Source organism: Triticum aestivum, chromosome 3B (genome assembly GCF_018294505.1).
Source record: "Triticum aestivum cultivar Chinese Spring chromosome 3B, IWGSC CS RefSeq v2.1, whole genome shotgun sequence".
Lineage (NCBI taxonomy): Eukaryota > Viridiplantae > Streptophyta > Magnoliopsida > Poales > Poaceae > Triticum > Triticum aestivum.
Window position 1 is genome coordinate 633,402,042 of NC_057801.1, and position 17,190 is coordinate 633,419,231.

Consider the following 17,190-nt stretch of genomic DNA (forward strand, 5'->3'; position numbering starts at 1 on the left):
AGAAAGAAACAGAGAAATAAAGTAATGATATGGGGCCTTGGGCTCATTATCGCTTACCGGGGTCTGGTGCTGCACAAAGTGTCAGATAACATATGCGAAAAAGGATTATAGCATAAAAGAAAGCTGACAAGATGTGCGGGGCACTTGAACTTTACTGGTGCACGGAGTCTGCGCCCGGCTTTGTATAAAGGATTACATGCAACAACGGCAAGACTTGTACAAAAGGTGGTTGCCGGAAAAGCTTCCGGCAACCGCGCCTTACGGGTAAAACTTACGAAGATGTTCAATGTTCCAGGAGTTGCTCACTGGAATGCCATCTTCGGTCTCAAGGCGGACAGCGCCGGGCCTAGTGACTCGTTTCACCCGATAAGGGCCTTCCCACTTCGGCGTCAACTTGTTGGAATTCTTGGCGGACTGAACGCGCCGAAGAACAAGGTCGCCTTCCTCGAAGCTTCTGGCTTTTACTTTGCGGCTATGGTAGTGATGCAAAGCTTGCTGGTAGAGAGCGGCTCGCACAGCAGCCTGAAGACGGTCTTCCTCAAGGAGCAGCGCGTCATCTTGTCGCAGCTGCTCTTGCTCGAGCTCATCATAAGCGAGCACTCGAGGTGACCCGTATACGAGTTCCGTGGGGAGAACTGCCTCCGCTCCGTAGACTAGAGCGAAGGGCGTCTGGCCAGTGGCTCGATTTGGCGTCATTCTGATCGACCAAAGAACCACCGGCAGCTCCTCGATCCAGTTTCTTCCGCACTTGTGCAGCCTGTCGAAAGTTCTGGTCTTGAGGCCTCGCAGCACTTCAGCATTTGCCCTCTCTGTTTGACCGTTGCTTCTCGGATGAGCAACAGAAGCGAAGCAGACCTTGGCGCCAAGGTCTTGGACGTACTGCATGAAGGTGCGGCTCGTAAATTGCGTGTCGTTGTCGGTGATGATCCTGTTCGGGATCCTGAAACGGCAAACAATCGACCTGAAGAACTTGACTGCTGACTATGTTGTTACCTTTCTCACTGGTTCCACTTCCGGCCACTTTGTGAACTTGTCGATTGCAACGTACAAGAACTCAAAGCCCCCGACAGCTCGGGGGAAGGGGCCGAGGATGTCGAGCCCCCAGACCGAAAATGGCCAGGATAAAGGGATCGTCTGGAGAGCTTGAGCTGGCTGGTGTATCTGTTTGGAATGGAACTGGCACGCTTCACACTTGGTTACTTGTGCAGTTGCATCCTGGAGGGCTGTCGGCCAGAAGAAGCCTTGTCGGAATGCTTTGCCGACAAGTGCTCTTGCGCCAATGTGGTGACCACATATGCCTCCATGTATCTCTGCCAACAGCTGTTGTCCATCTTCCTGGCGAATGCACTTCAATTTCACACCGTTGAGTCTTATTCTGTACAGTGTGCTGTCGACAAACTTGTACATACTTGACTGCCGGGCTACTTTTTCAGCTTCTTCTTGCTCTTCGGGAAGCTCTCCCGTCTGAAGGAAACGGACAATCTGCTGCGCCCATGCTGGAGCTTGCGGCTCGACAACAAGGACTAAAGGCATATCTGTTGCTGCGGGAACATCCGCTTCTACGGCAAGAACCTGCGGTTCTGCCGGAGCGTGATATTCCCCGGCAAGCTTGCCGGAGCAAAACTTGTCGGGAGCGTTTGCTTCGACGGAACAAACCATAAGGTTTGCCGGAGCAGACTGCCCCTCAGCATCCTTGGTGTTGATCTTGGGGACTTTCTTGGCGGCGGCTTCGGGGAGCTCTGCCGGAGAGTAGTCACCAGAAACCAACTTCCTCTTCTTATTCTGTCCAGTTGATGGTGTCACGGATGGTTGAGTCAGCTTGAGCACAAAGATCCCTGGTTCCACAGGCAACTTTAGTGCAGCGCACTTTGACAGGCCATCTGCAATGTCATTCTGAGCTCTTGGAATATGCTCCATTTGTAGGCCGTCAAAGCGCTCTTCTAGCTTCCTCACTTCATCAACATATGCTTCCATCAACGGACTCTGGTAGTTCTTGTTCACTTGGCGGACGACAAGCTGTGAGTCACCCCTGATAATGAGCTTCTTGATCCCAAGGTCGGCTGCGATTCTGAGACCGGCAAGCAATCCTTCATACTCTGTAGTATTGTTGGTTGCTTGCTCTTTGGGAAAGTGCATCTGGACTACGTACTTGAGGTGCTCTCCGGTGGGTGCGACAAGCAGCACGCCAGCACCATCGCCTTGCAGCGAGAAGGCACCATCAAAGTACATCAGCCACTCTTTGCTTGTCTCCTTGACGGGGATGCTCGTCTCTGGTATTTCTTCGTCCGGGGTTGGCGTCCACTCTGCTATGAACTCTGCCAATGCCCTGCTTTGGATAGTTGCAGTGCTCTCAAATTTGAGGCCAAAGCTTGACAGTTCCAATGCCCACTCGACAATCCTGCCTGTTGCTTCTGGATTCTGCAGTATCCTCTTCAGCGGAAAGCGAGTGAGGACTGTGATCTCGTGTGCCTGGAAGTAATGGCGCAGCTTTCTCGAGGCCATGAGAAGGACGAAAAGCAATTTTTGCACACCAGGGTACCTCGACCTAGCCCCCTGGAGAAGGGAGCTGACAAAGTAAACTGGGCGCTGCACCATCTTCTTCTGCACGTCCTTGCACGTCTGCGCAGATCCATCTTTGTCGGGACCAGAGCTTGCCGGACCAGAGCTTGCCGGACCAGAGCTTGTCGGAGAAGCCCCCTGCTTGTCGCTGGATTCACTTGCCGCGGTTGCTGGCTCATCGTCTGCCTCCCTCTCCGCTACTAACGCAGCACTAACCACTTGATTGGTTGCCGCTAGGTACAGCAGCAACTTCTCTTGTGGCTTAGGTGCGACAAGTATTGGAGTGGAGGACAGGTACCTCTTCAAGTCCTGCAGCGCAGCCTCCGCTTCCGGAGTCCATTTCATTGGACCTGCCTTTTTCAATATTTTGAAAAACGGCAGGGCGCGCTCAGCAGACTTAGAGATAAACCTGCTGAGAGCAGCCACGCAACCGGCAAGTCTTCGGACATCCTTGACGTGCTTCGGTGCTTCAATCTGCTCGATGGCCTTAATCTTGTCGTGGTTGGCTTCAATTCCCCGCTGAGACACAAAGAACCCGAGAAGCTTGCCGGAAGGGACTCCAAACACACACTTCTCGGGGTTGAGCTTGAGGTTGATCTTGCGCAGATTTGCAAAAGTTTCTTCTAAATCTTGGATCAGGGTAGCCTTGTCCTTACTCTTGACCACTATATCATCCATGTAGGCTTCCACATTTCTGTGTATCTGTGGCTCAAAAGCGACATGGACTACCCTTGCAAATGTTGAACCAGCATTCTTCAACCCAAAGGGCATCCGTACAAAACAGTATGTGCCACAAGGGGCGATAAATGCGGTTTTTTCCTCATCCTCTTCTGCCATGAAGATTTGATGGTATCTTGAATACGCATCAAGAAATGAAAGCAAATCACATCCAGTTGTGGAGTCAACAATCTGGTCAATGCGCGGCAAGGGAAATGGATCTTTGGGACAAGCTTTATTGATATCAGTGAAGTCTATACAAAGCCTCCATTTCCCGTTCGCCTTGCGCACAACTACAGGATTGGCCAACCACGTGGGATGGAGCACTCCCCTGACAAGGCCTGCTGCTTCCAATTTCCTGATCTCTTCTGCGATGAACTCTTGGCGCTCCACTGCCTGCTTCCTGACTCTCTGCTTGACGGGCCGCGCATGAGGACGGACGGCAAGGTGGTGCTCGATTACTTTCCTGGGAACACCGGGGATATCTGACGGTTGCCATGCAAACACGTCGACATTCGCCCGCAGGAAAGCAATGAGCGCGCTTTCCTATTTGGGGTCAAGCGTGGCACTGATGGTGAAGGTACCACCAGTGCCGTCCTCCTTGGCGGACACCTTCTTGGTCTCGGGTGGAGCTGCCATCGTCTTCTTGCACTTGCCAGTGGAGCTCGATGGTGCGTCCTCGACGGTAGCGCAGCACTCCGAAGAGGTGCGCTTGCCGGAGTGGGCATCAGAGCTCTTGCCGGACTTGGCCTTCTTCTTCCCCCCGGGAGCTTCAGCGGCAAGTGTGTGGTGATCAGCTGCGGCTGCTGCTTCCCGGTAGATCTTGTCAGCGCAGATAAGGGCATCCTTCTTGTCGCCGGGGACAGAGATGACACTTATCGGGCCTGGCATTTTGAGCACGTTGTATGCATAGTGAGAGGCTGCCATAAACTTGGCGAGCACTGGACGGCCAAGGATCCCATTGTAGGGCAATGGAAAATCGGCAACGTCAAATGTGACCCTCTCAGTTCTGAAATTCAGCTCGCTGCCAAATGTGACCGGCAGCGTGATCTTCCCTTTCGGCTTGCTCCTTCCCGGGTTGATTCCTTGGAATGTGCCGGTCTCTTCGAGCTCGCTGTCAGGGATCTGGAGTTTGTGAAGGACCGCGGAGGAGATGAGATTCAAGCCGGCCCCACCGTCAACTAGCATCTTCGTGACCTTGAGATAGCGGATAGTTGGTGAAACCAACATCGGCAAGCACCCGACCACAGTTACGCGATCAGGGTGATCCCCAATGTCGAAGATGATAGGCGTGCTGGACCATTTCAGGGGCTTGCGTGACTCTATGGATGGCTCCGCTGCATTCACTTCCCGCATCCACTGCTTGAGCTGGCGGTGCGAAGTATGCAGAGAGGCTACCGTCAACGCACAGGACCTCTGTGGCTTTCTGAAATTCCTGCTCATCGGCCTCATCATCATCCACGTCTTCGTCATCGTCGTCATCTTCATCCTTGTCGCGGCCGCGGGGAGGTCTGTCTCCTTGCCGCTGCTTGGCCTTGCCGCGGCGTCCTCCCCGGCTGGGGCGTTTCTTGCCGGATCCACCGGTTCCTTCCTGGGCCTTCTCTTTGTCGCGTCGCTCGTATTCAGCTTTCTGCTGCTCAGCAAGCTGTTCGACCTTCTTGCAGTTCTGGAGATCGTGACCCTTGGTGCGGTGAATCTTGCAATACTGCCTGCCGGAGCTGTCCTGCTTGTCGGCGGCCGCCACAGGATGGGCCTCCTTGTCGGAGCCACCATCCTTAGCTTCCTTGGCGCCACCTCCGTTGCCGGTCTGCTCGACAGCTAACACTTCCTTGCCCTTATTCCTTCTGTTGTTCCGCCGCCGGCCTTTCCTTGCCGGGGCGGCATCCTCACTGTCAGATCCTCCTGCTCCTGTACTCTCTCCGGGGAGCCTCCTCCCCTCTTCAGCGCGTGCACACTTGTCAGCCAGGGCGTAAAGCTCGCTGACGTCTCCGATCTTACACATCGCCATCTCCTCCCTCATCCTTCGGTTTCGCACGTTCTGATGGAACGCGCTGATGATCGCGGCGGGGTGGACGTCTGGGATGTTGTGCTGTATGCGGCTGAATCTCTGAATGTACTTGCGCAGTGGCTCTCCTTCCTTCTGGGCGAGCAGATGAAGATTGCTCTCTTGGCCATGTGGCTTGTGGCCGCCTGTAAAGGCGCCGACAAACTGATGGCACAGATCATCCCAGGAGGATATGGAGTTGTCCGGCAAGTGCATGAGCCAGGATCTGACATTGGGCTTGAGCACCAGCGGGAAGTAGTTGGCAAGGATCTTGTCATCTCGTCCCCCGACAGCCTGCACCGCAATGGTGTAGATGCTGAGGAACTCCGACGAGTGCGTCTTGCCGTCGTACTTCTCCGGCACGTCTGGCTTGAAATTCTTTGTGCTAGGCCACTGGACTTGCCGCAGCTCATGGGTGAACGCAGGACAACCTACCGCGTACGGCAGATCGCCTGGTTCCCCGGGCGCATGCATGTCAACAGAGAGCCCAGCGCGCTTGTCGGATTGACGTCGCGCTTCTCTTTGGCGCTCGATGCGGGTTCGAGCGTCTTCTTGTTGTCGTTCATGGAGAACTTGGCGCTGGTCGCGACGAGCTCGTGGGTCCGACGACACGGTGGAGCCGCTGTTGGGGTGGACCCGGTGAGTCGGCGATTTTGGCCTTCATAGTGGAGAGTGCATGGAAGTCGCACCTCCCTCAGTCTTGTTGCCATCGGCTCGCGTCCGGCTGTCCTGCCGTGGCGGCGAGGTGCTTGGTCGCCGCGCAGTGTCGCCGCTGGCGAAGCCGATGAGGCTCTGGATAGTGGCCCTCCATTCGTCGGTCTTGTCCGCCGTCGGAGGATAGTCCAGGAGCAGCTGGGCCCGCGCCAAGGCTTCTGCTGGGGTGGTGGGCGGCGGAGGTGAACGGTGCGAGGAGAGGGGCGTGGTCGGACTCCTAACCAAGTTAGAAGGAGCAGCGTCCCGTCCCGGCGACCGCACCTCGCTGGGGCCGGCATGCTGGCGTGCATGCTGGTCTTGAACGCCACGCGAACCACCATCTTGATCTTGGGTCAGCAGACGTATGGCGCTGCGAATGCTATGACGCTGCTGGTCCCGCGCCTCCTGAGAGGGACGCGGTGCGCACATGGATGCCGAGGTCTGTGCCGCCTTGTCCTTGGACTTGGCAGCGCTGTGGGCACCCTCGTCGACGCCCATTCCTTCGCCGACGTCCACTCCACCACCCGTTTGTTCCGGAGGCGGTGGAAGCGACGCAGACGGAACAGCTGCCTCCGAATCCTTCTTCTTCGGTGGCATGTCGATGAAGACGATGAAGATTTAGCTTGCGTGCACGCCGGATCGGGTTCACACAATCTCGACGCCCCCTACCTGGCGCGCCAAAGATGTCGGGGAAACTGATCCACGAACACCTATGGGGATCAGCGGACCGAGCCCCTTTCGGTTCGGTGAGGGCGGTGGTTGAACAAAGAGCAGATCGAGGCAGTACACGCGGGCGGTTTTTACCCAGCTTCGGGCCGCACGGATGCGTAAAACCCTACTGCTGCTTGTTTGTGTGTATTGAATCTTTGCTCAGGAGCGATTGACGCTATCAGACTGAGCGTGGGAGTGTTTCTGGTGTTTCGAATGAGCCGAACCGGCCGAACCCCTTCTACGTTGCGCTTGGGCCTCCTTTATACTCTCAAGGGGTCACCCACAGTTGGCAACGTAGACTAGAAGGGTAAAATGGAAAAGGATGCGGTAGGTGCAGCTACCGCTACTGTGGATACAGTGCACCCTACCTAACTCTGACGGCAGGGGACAAGGGCATTAAATGCCTGTCTGAGTCTCCTAAACAGTGCAAAAGGTGACCGTTAGGAGCGCCACCGTTTGCCACGATGGGCTTCTCTTCATCTCCGCTTGACACCTCGTACCCCTAGCTACACGGCATCCTGCCACGTGTGCTTGGGAGAGTCCTAGAGCGACACGTTAGCAGGTGTGCTGGAGCGCGGGCACGAAGTGGTGGTTTCCCGCGGCAAGCTCCTTGCCGCGGCCGTCGTCTTGTCGCGCCGGAAGCTTGTCGCTCGCCGGATCTTGCCGGGACGCAGGGCGCGTCGCGACAAGCTTTCTTGGTATGCCTTGGTTGGCCTTCCCGGCAAGCTCCTCTTGCCGGGGCCTTGTCTCTTCCCGGCAAGATCCTCTTGCCGGGGCCTTGGTTGGCCTTCCCGGCAAGCTCCTCTTGCCGGGGCCTTGGTTGGCCCTCCCGGCAAGCTCCTCTTGCCGGGGCCTTGGTTTGTGTACTTTGTTCTTGAATGGTCTTCAAGGGAACCACGGAGGGTCTTGGCGGTCACCCGGCAAGCCTTGCCACGGGGTGCTGCAACTGCCCGTGCACGAGTTCGGGAAACTAGGGTACCCCTACTCTAGTACACCGACAGACATCCCTAGTCAAAATACTCTTCTTGTTTACTAACCACAAAAAGACTTTTATTTTCGCAGGAACTTTGATTTTCCACAGGTATTTTTGTGGAAATTTCAGCCCTAGTGTAATCAATTTCTTGTATAAAGATCTCACAGAAAATTTATTATCAGCAGTGAGGGTCTAGGTAATCTTATCTTTTCCCTCATTCATTTTAATTTTTTCACATCTGCTTTTTAGAGTATTCCACAACTCCAAAGTTTCCCCATATAACGTCCCCCTAAATTTGAAACCCTTCCATCCTTTTTGGATGGCCTCATCCACAGTAATCTTGTGATCGAAACAAATATCATAAATTCTAGGATAGACATCTTTTAAAGGCTTGTCATCCACCCAAGTATCCTCCCAGAATCTAGTGTTTTTCCCATCTCCAAGTTCTTTCTTCACAAATTTATAAAAGATATTTTTAATTTTCAATAAACTAGTCCAGAACTGAGAATTTCCAGGTTTTTTCTCTACTAGAGCTAGACATCCATTTTTTCTATATTTTTCTTTTAGAACATCTTGCCAAATCCCCTCTTCTGTCTCCATTTTCCAGAACCATTTAGCCAACAAAGCTAAGTTCATTACTTCCAAATTGAGAATCCCTAGGCCCCCTGCCTCTTTGGGTAGGCAACACTCCCTCCAATTAACTAAATGATATTTTCTGATATTCTCATCTTCTTGCCAAACCAATCTTGCCCTGAAGAAATCAACTTTTTTAATGATTCCTTTTGGGATAGCATAGAAGGACATCATAAACAAAGGAATATTAGTCAGGCAAGCTTGCACCAGGGTGATCCTACCAACAATAGATCCTAGCAGTTTCCCTGCCAACATCCACATCTTTTCTCAATTTTATTAGTTACACAACTCCAGTGTATGTTCTTAATCCTAGTCTCTGACACAGGCATACCTAGATACTTGATGGGTAGATCTCCCATTTTGCATGTCAATATCTCCTGGTAAAGCAATTGTTTTTCTTTAGCTTTTCCAAACAACATTAGTTCACTCTTATGAAAGTTTATTTTCAGACCTGACATTTGTTCAAAAGCCCCTAGTATGAATTTGAGGTTTCTCACACTTTCCACTTCATCTTTGATCAGAAAGATAGTGTCATCAGCATATTGCAGCATATTTACTCCTTTATTATTGTTTTTACTAAGTACTCCCTTAACAATATCAAATTCTAAGGCATTATTCAATAGCTAAGGCATCAGCAGCCACATCAAAAAGCAATGGTGACATAGCATCTCCCTATCTTAAACCTTTATAGGTTTTAAATAAGGGCCAATTTCATCATTGATTTTAAATCCTACATGTCCCCCTCTCATAGTCTCCATTACCCAATCACACCATTTATTTGGAAAACCTTTTAGTTCTAACATCTGTGTAACAAAGGGCCATTTAATTTTATCATATGCTTTTCCAAAATCAACTTTAAAAATCAGAGCATCTTCTTTGTCTCCATAAAAAGAATTCAAAGCTTCATGTAGAATAACCACTCCTTCCATAATGTATCTCCCTTTAATAAATGTAGTTTGTGTTCTGGAGATTACTGGTGAAACACACTTGGTCAATCTGTTCATCAAAACTTTTGTAATAATCTTAAAACTCACATTCAATAGGCAAATAGGCCTAAATTTTTGAATTTGTTTGGCATCATTGGTTTTAGGGACCAGGGTAATGATGCCATAATTAAGCCTGGCAATGTTAATTTCCCCCTTAGCAAACCCATCAACCAAGGCTTTCAGATCCCATTTAACCAGATCCCAACAATGATGGCTCCTCGTTGCTTTATATAGGGGGTAGGGGGTCAAGGGATAAGTACCCACTTAACGTAAAGTGGGGGAAACGGGAGGGGCTACCCCGTGCGATACGCACGAGGCTGCCGCCACCCCACGGTGACCCGGTTTTCCAACACTCCCCCTTGGGTAATTATCCGTATATCCATGCCTCAAAACTCAAAAAAAAATAGTGGGAAAAAATATGGAGAAAGAGCACACATCATACGTTATTGTATTGCACGAATTGCCTCGTCAAAAACCTCGTGTGAGAAACATCAGGAAAACTCACTCAAGGGAAAAAGAGTACAATCCACTCAACCATCAAGTTGAGTACTCGACCATCAGGATTGAGATTTTAGTGACGAGTTTGTGAAGTTTCTCCCCCTGAACCTTGCATCTCTCTAAGTCTCGTCATATCGATTCCGTGCACACACCTCTCTAATTAAGGTTGATGTCGGTAATGATTTAGTGAACATATCAGCAAGATTGTCACAAGACTTAGTATGCAAAACTTTCACCTCATTCAACTGCTGCAGCTCATGTGCATAGAAGAACTTGGGACTAATATGCTTTGTGAGGTTACTCTTCACATAACCCATCTGGACTTGTGCAACACAAGCAGCATTATCTTCATAGATAATGGTAGGGGTTTGTACGGTGTTCAGCCCACATGTCTGCTGAATGTGGCCGATCATCCGCCGAAGCGATACACACTCTTTTGACGCTTCGAATAGTGCCATGATTTCCGAGTGGTTCGTGGAAGTCGACACAAGTGTTTGCTTGGACGATTTCCAGGAAAACGCAGTTCCACCCCAAAGGAAAACATATCCAGTCTACGATTTGCAATCATGCGGGTCCGATAGGTACCCAGCATCGGCATAGCCTATAATAGATAGGTCTTGATTCCTCTTATAAAACAAGCCAAGATCTTTGGTCCCTTGCAGGTAACGAAAGACGTCCTTGACACCTTTCCAATGTCTTTTCGTAGGTTCAAAACTGTACCTCGCAAGCAAACTCACGGCGAACGCAATGTCTGTCTGTGTACAATTTGCGAGATACATGAGTGCTCCAACTGCACTCAGATAAAGAACCTCTGGTCCTAGAGTTTCCTACCCCTCTTCCTTTGGCCTGAACGGGTCTTTGTCTGGCTGTAAAGACCTCCCGACCATCGGGGTCTTAGAAGGATATGTCTTATCAAATCCAAATCTTTCCAACACCTTCTGGGTGTAGGCCGACGGGTGCACTAGAATCCCATCAGGGGAATGTTCAAGTTGCAGATCTAGACAGAACTTGGTTTTACCCAAATCCTTCATCTCGAATTCCGACATCAGGTAGGAACTCGCTTCCTCAATATCCTCAGGTGTACCGATTATGTTTAAATCGTCCATGTACACCGAGATTATACAGAATCCAGCTTGGGATCGCCGTATAAAAACACATGGGCAATCTTTATTGCTTGTGTAGCCCTTCTGATGAAGGAAATTGCTTAAGCGATTGTACCACATTCTACCAGACTGTCTGAGTCCGTACAGTGCCTTTTGAAGTTGAACACTTTATAGACCCCTGTTTGCTCTATCATGGTTTGGAACAGGGATACCTTCTGGAACCTTCATGTATATGTTCAAATCCAAGTTACCATACAGGTAAGTAGTGACAACATCCATTAGTTTCATTTTCAAGCCCATGTTTACTGCCACTGAGATCAAATATCTAAAGGTAACTCCATCCATGACCGGGGAATAACTCTCCTCAAAATGGACACCTGGTCGTTGAGTGAACCCTTGAGCGACGAGCCTTGCTTTGTACCGTACTACCTTATTATTTTCATCTCTCTTTCGAACAAAAACCCACCTATGGCCAACAGGGAAAACGTGGGGAGGAGTTCGACAAACTGGTCCAAACACCTTCCTTTTGTTGAGAGATAATAATTCGGCAGTAATTTCCTGCTGCCAATCTTTCCAATCCGACCTTTTCTTGCAATCAGCGAGCGTGTTAGGCTGAGGGTCAAGATCTATGATTGAGGCAATTTTCGTAGCAAAGTTGATGTCGACAATCACCGTTGCTCGGTTCAGGGACTCCTGAGGGAGTCCTGGATTAGGGGGTATCCGGACAGCCGGACTACTTTGGCCGGACTGTTGGACTATGAAGATACAAGATTGAAGACTTTGTCCCATGTCCGGATGGGACTCTCCTTGGTGTGGAAGGCAAGCGTCGCTATTCGGATGTTAGATCTCCTTCTCTGTAACCGACTCTGTGTAACCCTAGCCCCCTCCGGTGTCTATATAAACTAGAGGGTTTAGTTCGTAGGACAAGAACAATCATAATCATAGGCTAGCTTCTAGGGTTTAGCCTCTACGATCTCATGGTAGATCAACTCTTGTAATACTCATATCATCAAGATCAATCTAGCAGGAAGTAGGGTATTACCTCCATCGAGAGGGCCCGAACCTGGGTAAACATCGAGTCCCCAACCTTCTGTTACCATTAGCCTTAGACGCATAGTTCGGGACCCCCTACCCGAGATCCGCCAATTTTGACACCGACATTGGTGCTTTGAGTGAGAGTTCCACTCTGTCGTCGCAATAAGGCTCGATGGCTCGTCTCGTTGTCAAAGACAACATCACCTCTGGGGGAGCCCTGGCTCTAGGCCAAACTCTCTGACTGGACGGCTTCGTCATGACCCTCCGATCGGCTGTCGCGCCGACGATGACTTCTCAGGTCATCAAAAACAACCTCCACGTCAACTCGGAACTTGTCGAACAGATGGATCCAATGGAGCTCTCCTCCCTTAATGAGCTCTTGGGTCGCATCGCCGCTCTAGGTGTCGCTACGGACTATGACCGGATTGGGCTTAAACCCGACCAAAGGGAGATTTACTCTCCGCCGGTCACCCATGAGATAGTGGTAGTGGAAGAGCATCATATGAATTCTCCCTCTATTTTGAGGACGAACTATGTCCGAATTTCTGAGCTCTCCGAGCCGGATACCCGTTCGCGGGAGGACATGACCCAAACCCCGGACTTAGAATCAGGCAGCGGGCCGGAAAAATTGGGCAACATCCTGGAGCCCGAGCTACCAAGCTCGAAAGCTTCTCTACCCCTGGGTCTCAGATCGGGTCAGGGTTCGGACTTAAATCTACCCACCCACCCAGATTTAAGCAATCTTTCTCATATCCGGCAAGAGCCCCAAAAGACAGTACATCACTACTGGGTCAGATTTCTCCTTGTGATAAACAAGGTCAAGAACTGTCGCGAGGAAGACGCAATCTCATTCTTTTGCAAAAACTAGTTGATCCGTTGCGCCAAATGGCGCAGAGACCTGCTAAAGCCATGCTGTCAATGAAAATAGTTTCATTTTGGAAGGACATATTCGATATTGGTAGTAGAAAGCTTATGTGTTAAACCATTCTATATTGAAAATATGGTTGCTTGAGAAAAGCTTATGTGTTAAACCATTCTATATTGAAAATATGGTTGCTTGAGAATATCCGGTATGTGCTTGAAAAACCGTTGTGCCAAATGACGCAGAGACACACTAAATCCATGTTCGCACTGAAAAGAGAATTCATGGTTTAGTTGTTTTATAGGTGCAGGCAAGCAACCATGTGCGCGATGAAAATATTTGCATTTTTCAATAACTTTATGTTTGAGAAAGCACAAGTACCATGTCAACTTGAAGTGTTTTGAAAATATTTAACTTGTAATATAAGTAGGTTTTAGCAACCACTTAGGTACTAATTCAAATCCTTGAAGATGAAAAATGAAGTATACTTCATCTTTGAAAATATATACTTGAACATGCATATTTTTTGATCTTATTCAAATAACATATGACCAAATGGCCCAAGGTCCAAATTCAAAATGTTGTTTTGAAACAATTTTCTTTTCTTTAATATCTTTTAAGTTTTAGAAATCATTTAGGTGCATATGGTAAGAATTAGCTAAAAATGCACCATTCAGACACCATTTTCAACTATCTATGCATATGATCGTTTCATAGACAAATAAAAGAGGTCACTGTCATAGTTTAAATGTAAGGAAAGGTATGAATGAACAAGCTCTTCTAGGAGCTCGAATTATATTATTTTCTGAACCAAGGGAGTTTACTAAAATCAGCAGCACTTTACAGAAATAAGTGTGAAATGATTCACGAAAAGATCAGTGGGGATATCTCTACCTGGACAAAGTTATACATCCTGACATAGACATCTAGGAGTTTGAATTTGATAGTTCCAACAGAAACACTTGCGACAGATAAATAACTTTTAGTAAGGAAAGGTCTAAACGAACATGATCTTGTCGGCAAGTTATTATCGATCTTACAACGGCTTCCCTCCTTCCACTTGTCCCAGATCACCTTTTTAGTTTTGTCTTGCCTACAAAAGTAATTTTTGAGAACCCTTGCATAAGAAACAAATGAAATTAAGAGAACAAATATAAAACTGAAAGACAACATCTTATCAGAAAGAATTTATAAGAAACAAATGAAAACAGGACAAATGGATGGGTTTGAATCGGAAATAAAACCAGCTATAACTAAAAAAACTAATGCGGTGTGAACAAACAAAGCAAATGCCTAATATTGCCAGGGTATACACCAGAACATGTAATACAAAGCATCAGTTTGACATAGTACTATCCTGACACGGAAAATCATAGTGTTTTTTCAGAATATAATGAAGGATTAGAGGATTACTATGTTGGTTTGATCTGTCTTGCCTTATCAGAAGTAGAGGACAAAGCAAATACACATGCCAGATAAGGAACAGATAGTTGCCATTCTATAAAACAGAAAATTTCAACCTTAAGAAATGACAGCCTGCCTTTCCTCAGTAAAGAAAGTTATGCCCATGCATATCATGGAAATCTTGTGATGGTGCAACAATTATGTATATATATAGGGACATGGTAGATTACTCTTCGTAAGCAATGATAGCAGGCAAAAACTATGCTCTTTTAATTTTGAAGCGGAAGGTTGCCCATCTGGATCCAGTGAGTGATGAACCATAGAGAGGGCACTTCGAGTGCTTCAGGAGTAGTTTTTCAGCATCAGCAACAACCATTAGGAATATCACCTGCATTGCTTGTCATACCAAAGTTAAGAAGAAAATAACTATGATTCCCACTTAAAATCCAAAGTACTCCCAAGGATAAAAATGCATATCCATACCAAAAGTTCACCGGGATGCAGATGTAAAAATTGTGGGTTTACTATTTATGTGTTGGTTTGCTTGTCATGATTGTCCTCTCATTCAGCTAGCTGCCTACTCAGTCCTTTCGTAAGAGCAAATTAACTGTACGTCCTTCGATTCAAGAATAAACAAAATAGTAGTCTGGTTCTTTTGTTAATACATATGCAAAACCCATGGAAGCATAACTAAACATATAATAAAAGCCTATAAGGTTCAAAATGACCCATAATTTGATAATATATAGAGACTGGAAACCGAAGTACTCTGAATAACATAACATCTGCAAGTAAGAACAGAAGATCTCAATCAGTTTTGGCTTTCGAACTCACATAATTAAATATGTAAGATCTAGCGAAAGGGAACCGGCATCATGACTTGACTGCATTCCTTGAGTACTCGCTCAAGGTGCCCCTACTGGTCTCATTCCAGGCCAAAAGAAGAATAGCTAATGTTCGGACGGTAGCACAGGTTGTCATGCTCATCAGGGCCAAGTGTTGAACACTAATAGTGCTTGATGGCCTGGCTCCGCCAGGTCTTAACGCCTGTAGCGGCAAAGGTGAATAATCCTCTCCGTTACTGAAAAATATGTGTTGAGGACTCAAGTCAATAGCATCATTTCTGCACCGGAAAAGAAGTGTCCATCGTATCTGCCACTACTTTTTCCTGAAGATGCCACTACCTATTGTGAAGTTTAATATCATTGGACCAAAACCTATTTCAAATTGCAAAAACAGAATGCCGACATAAACCAATGATATTCAACTATCTAACAATCACAAGTAAAAAGAGGAATGCATGAATATGGAAACATCTATGCGATTGAGTACAGTCCAAACAAAACCTACATACGTATACATAGCTAGCCATATGGAGCTGTAAACCAAGACAGAGGCCACCCAAGGCAGAACATTGGATAGTTACAAAGGAACATAAAAAACACTAAAGATAGAAAATAGTAAAGACGAAGGAAGCTTGTACAAATACACAAAAGCCCATGACTTCCGAAACACTGATCAAGAAGCGTCAAAATTAGTACACTGACCAACCTACATGCATTGTTAAACCTGAGGTAGGGAGCATCAATCTATTCTTCCAAGAACAAGAGGGTAATGTACTTTAAGAAAAGGCAAATGTACTTTAAGAAAATCGACAGTGGGACCATGCAGTATAAATAAATGGTATGGTCGCAACTCTTCCCTTCTCTCTAGCTCTAATTCGAACACAACACAATGATCCACCCCTGATTTAAACAGTATACTAAAATCTGATTTTAGTGGGCAGCATGTATTTATAGACAACCTAGCCACTCCAACTTCAAAAGAACCAAGTTCCAACTCCACGACACATATGACCATTACAGAAGCACTTTTCGGTACCACCATTCTAGCCTTACCGTCATGTGGCAACCAAACCGATCCTCACTTTTTTAGAAAAAGCAACTACTCTACTGACCCTTCGTAGGCACAACTCAATTAACTGGGTGGTCAGCCAAGCATTTTGTGCCTGCTGCAATCTTCAAGTATATAATATAGCCAAGTTATTTGTTGATACTAAGAGATGTAAAAATAAGCTAGAGTAGCCAAGGTTTAGATGTTGTACCAGTCAGCAAATCTGCACTGTACTATTTGGAAGAACGTCGGATGGATCCAACCATATTTGGTCAGAGACGCACCAAAGTCCGACCTGACAGCCCCTTTTCTTCTCCTCTGGCCTCCTTGAATATTAAAAATATTGCATATTAAATTTCTCCTTTACCAATGGAAAGAATAAGAAAAGCTCGATGAGAATTGAATAACTTCCTTGAAACAAATAAGTGACAACTAAATGATGCACAAAAACAAGGCAAAAACCTCATGATTTGTATGCCTTCTTTTCACTGATGGTGATGCTTACTTTAGTGTAGCCCTGAGTGAAAAATAAAATAAACTTGTGCCTGATCGATCAAAATGTCACTACCTAGACTAATGGTCCAAACAAAATCACCTCTATGGACAAAAGATTCCAATGGATAATTGATTGTAATGTGTATGATGAATCATGAATATCTGGCTCTAAATTAGCATGTCAGGAAAAAATCAAGAAATTAAAGGCAATATTTCTCAGGGGATAAGATGCATCTTTCACATCTCAGTTAAAAAAGCCCGAACATCGCCAGTAAAAGTGTTTGTCTTTGGTTCAGTTTTCCTGACTTCCCCCGAGTGCTTGTATAGTTGAAAAATATATCATAACTGAATACAATGAAACAACAAGAAGCTAGAACTGATGAGCTAGAACCTACCCTCACCAGCAAAGAAGAGAATATTGCCATTAGGAAGTACCCACTTTAGTACTTTTGACATTCAGAGAGTTCAAAGGCGGGTAAGCAAACCTAGCACATGTTCAGGTGCCATGTCAGGCTCAGGTTCTTCCTGAACATTAGCACGAGTGACGAAGGACCTATCATTTGTAGCCTCCAAGGGACCTTAAT

The 17,190-nt window shown here is 47.3% G+C and overlaps 1 long non-coding RNA gene across 12 annotated transcripts in view; it reads right to left on the reverse strand.

The window, feature by feature from the left end:
- Positions 1-13,577: 13,577 nt before the first annotated feature.
- The window catches only part of LOC123071384 (uncharacterized), a 6,167-nt gene continuing 2,554 nt past the window's right edge, over positions 13,578-17,190 (reverse strand). For 11 of the 12 annotated variants that reach the window (XR_006434306.1, XR_006434299.1, XR_006434301.1 and 8 more), the window contains one exon: positions 13,578-16,437. This is a non-coding gene — a long non-coding RNA (uncharacterized lncRNA). The remainder of the gene's footprint in view (positions 16,438-17,190) is intronic. The other variant, XR_006434300.1, reaches the window with a different exon arrangement.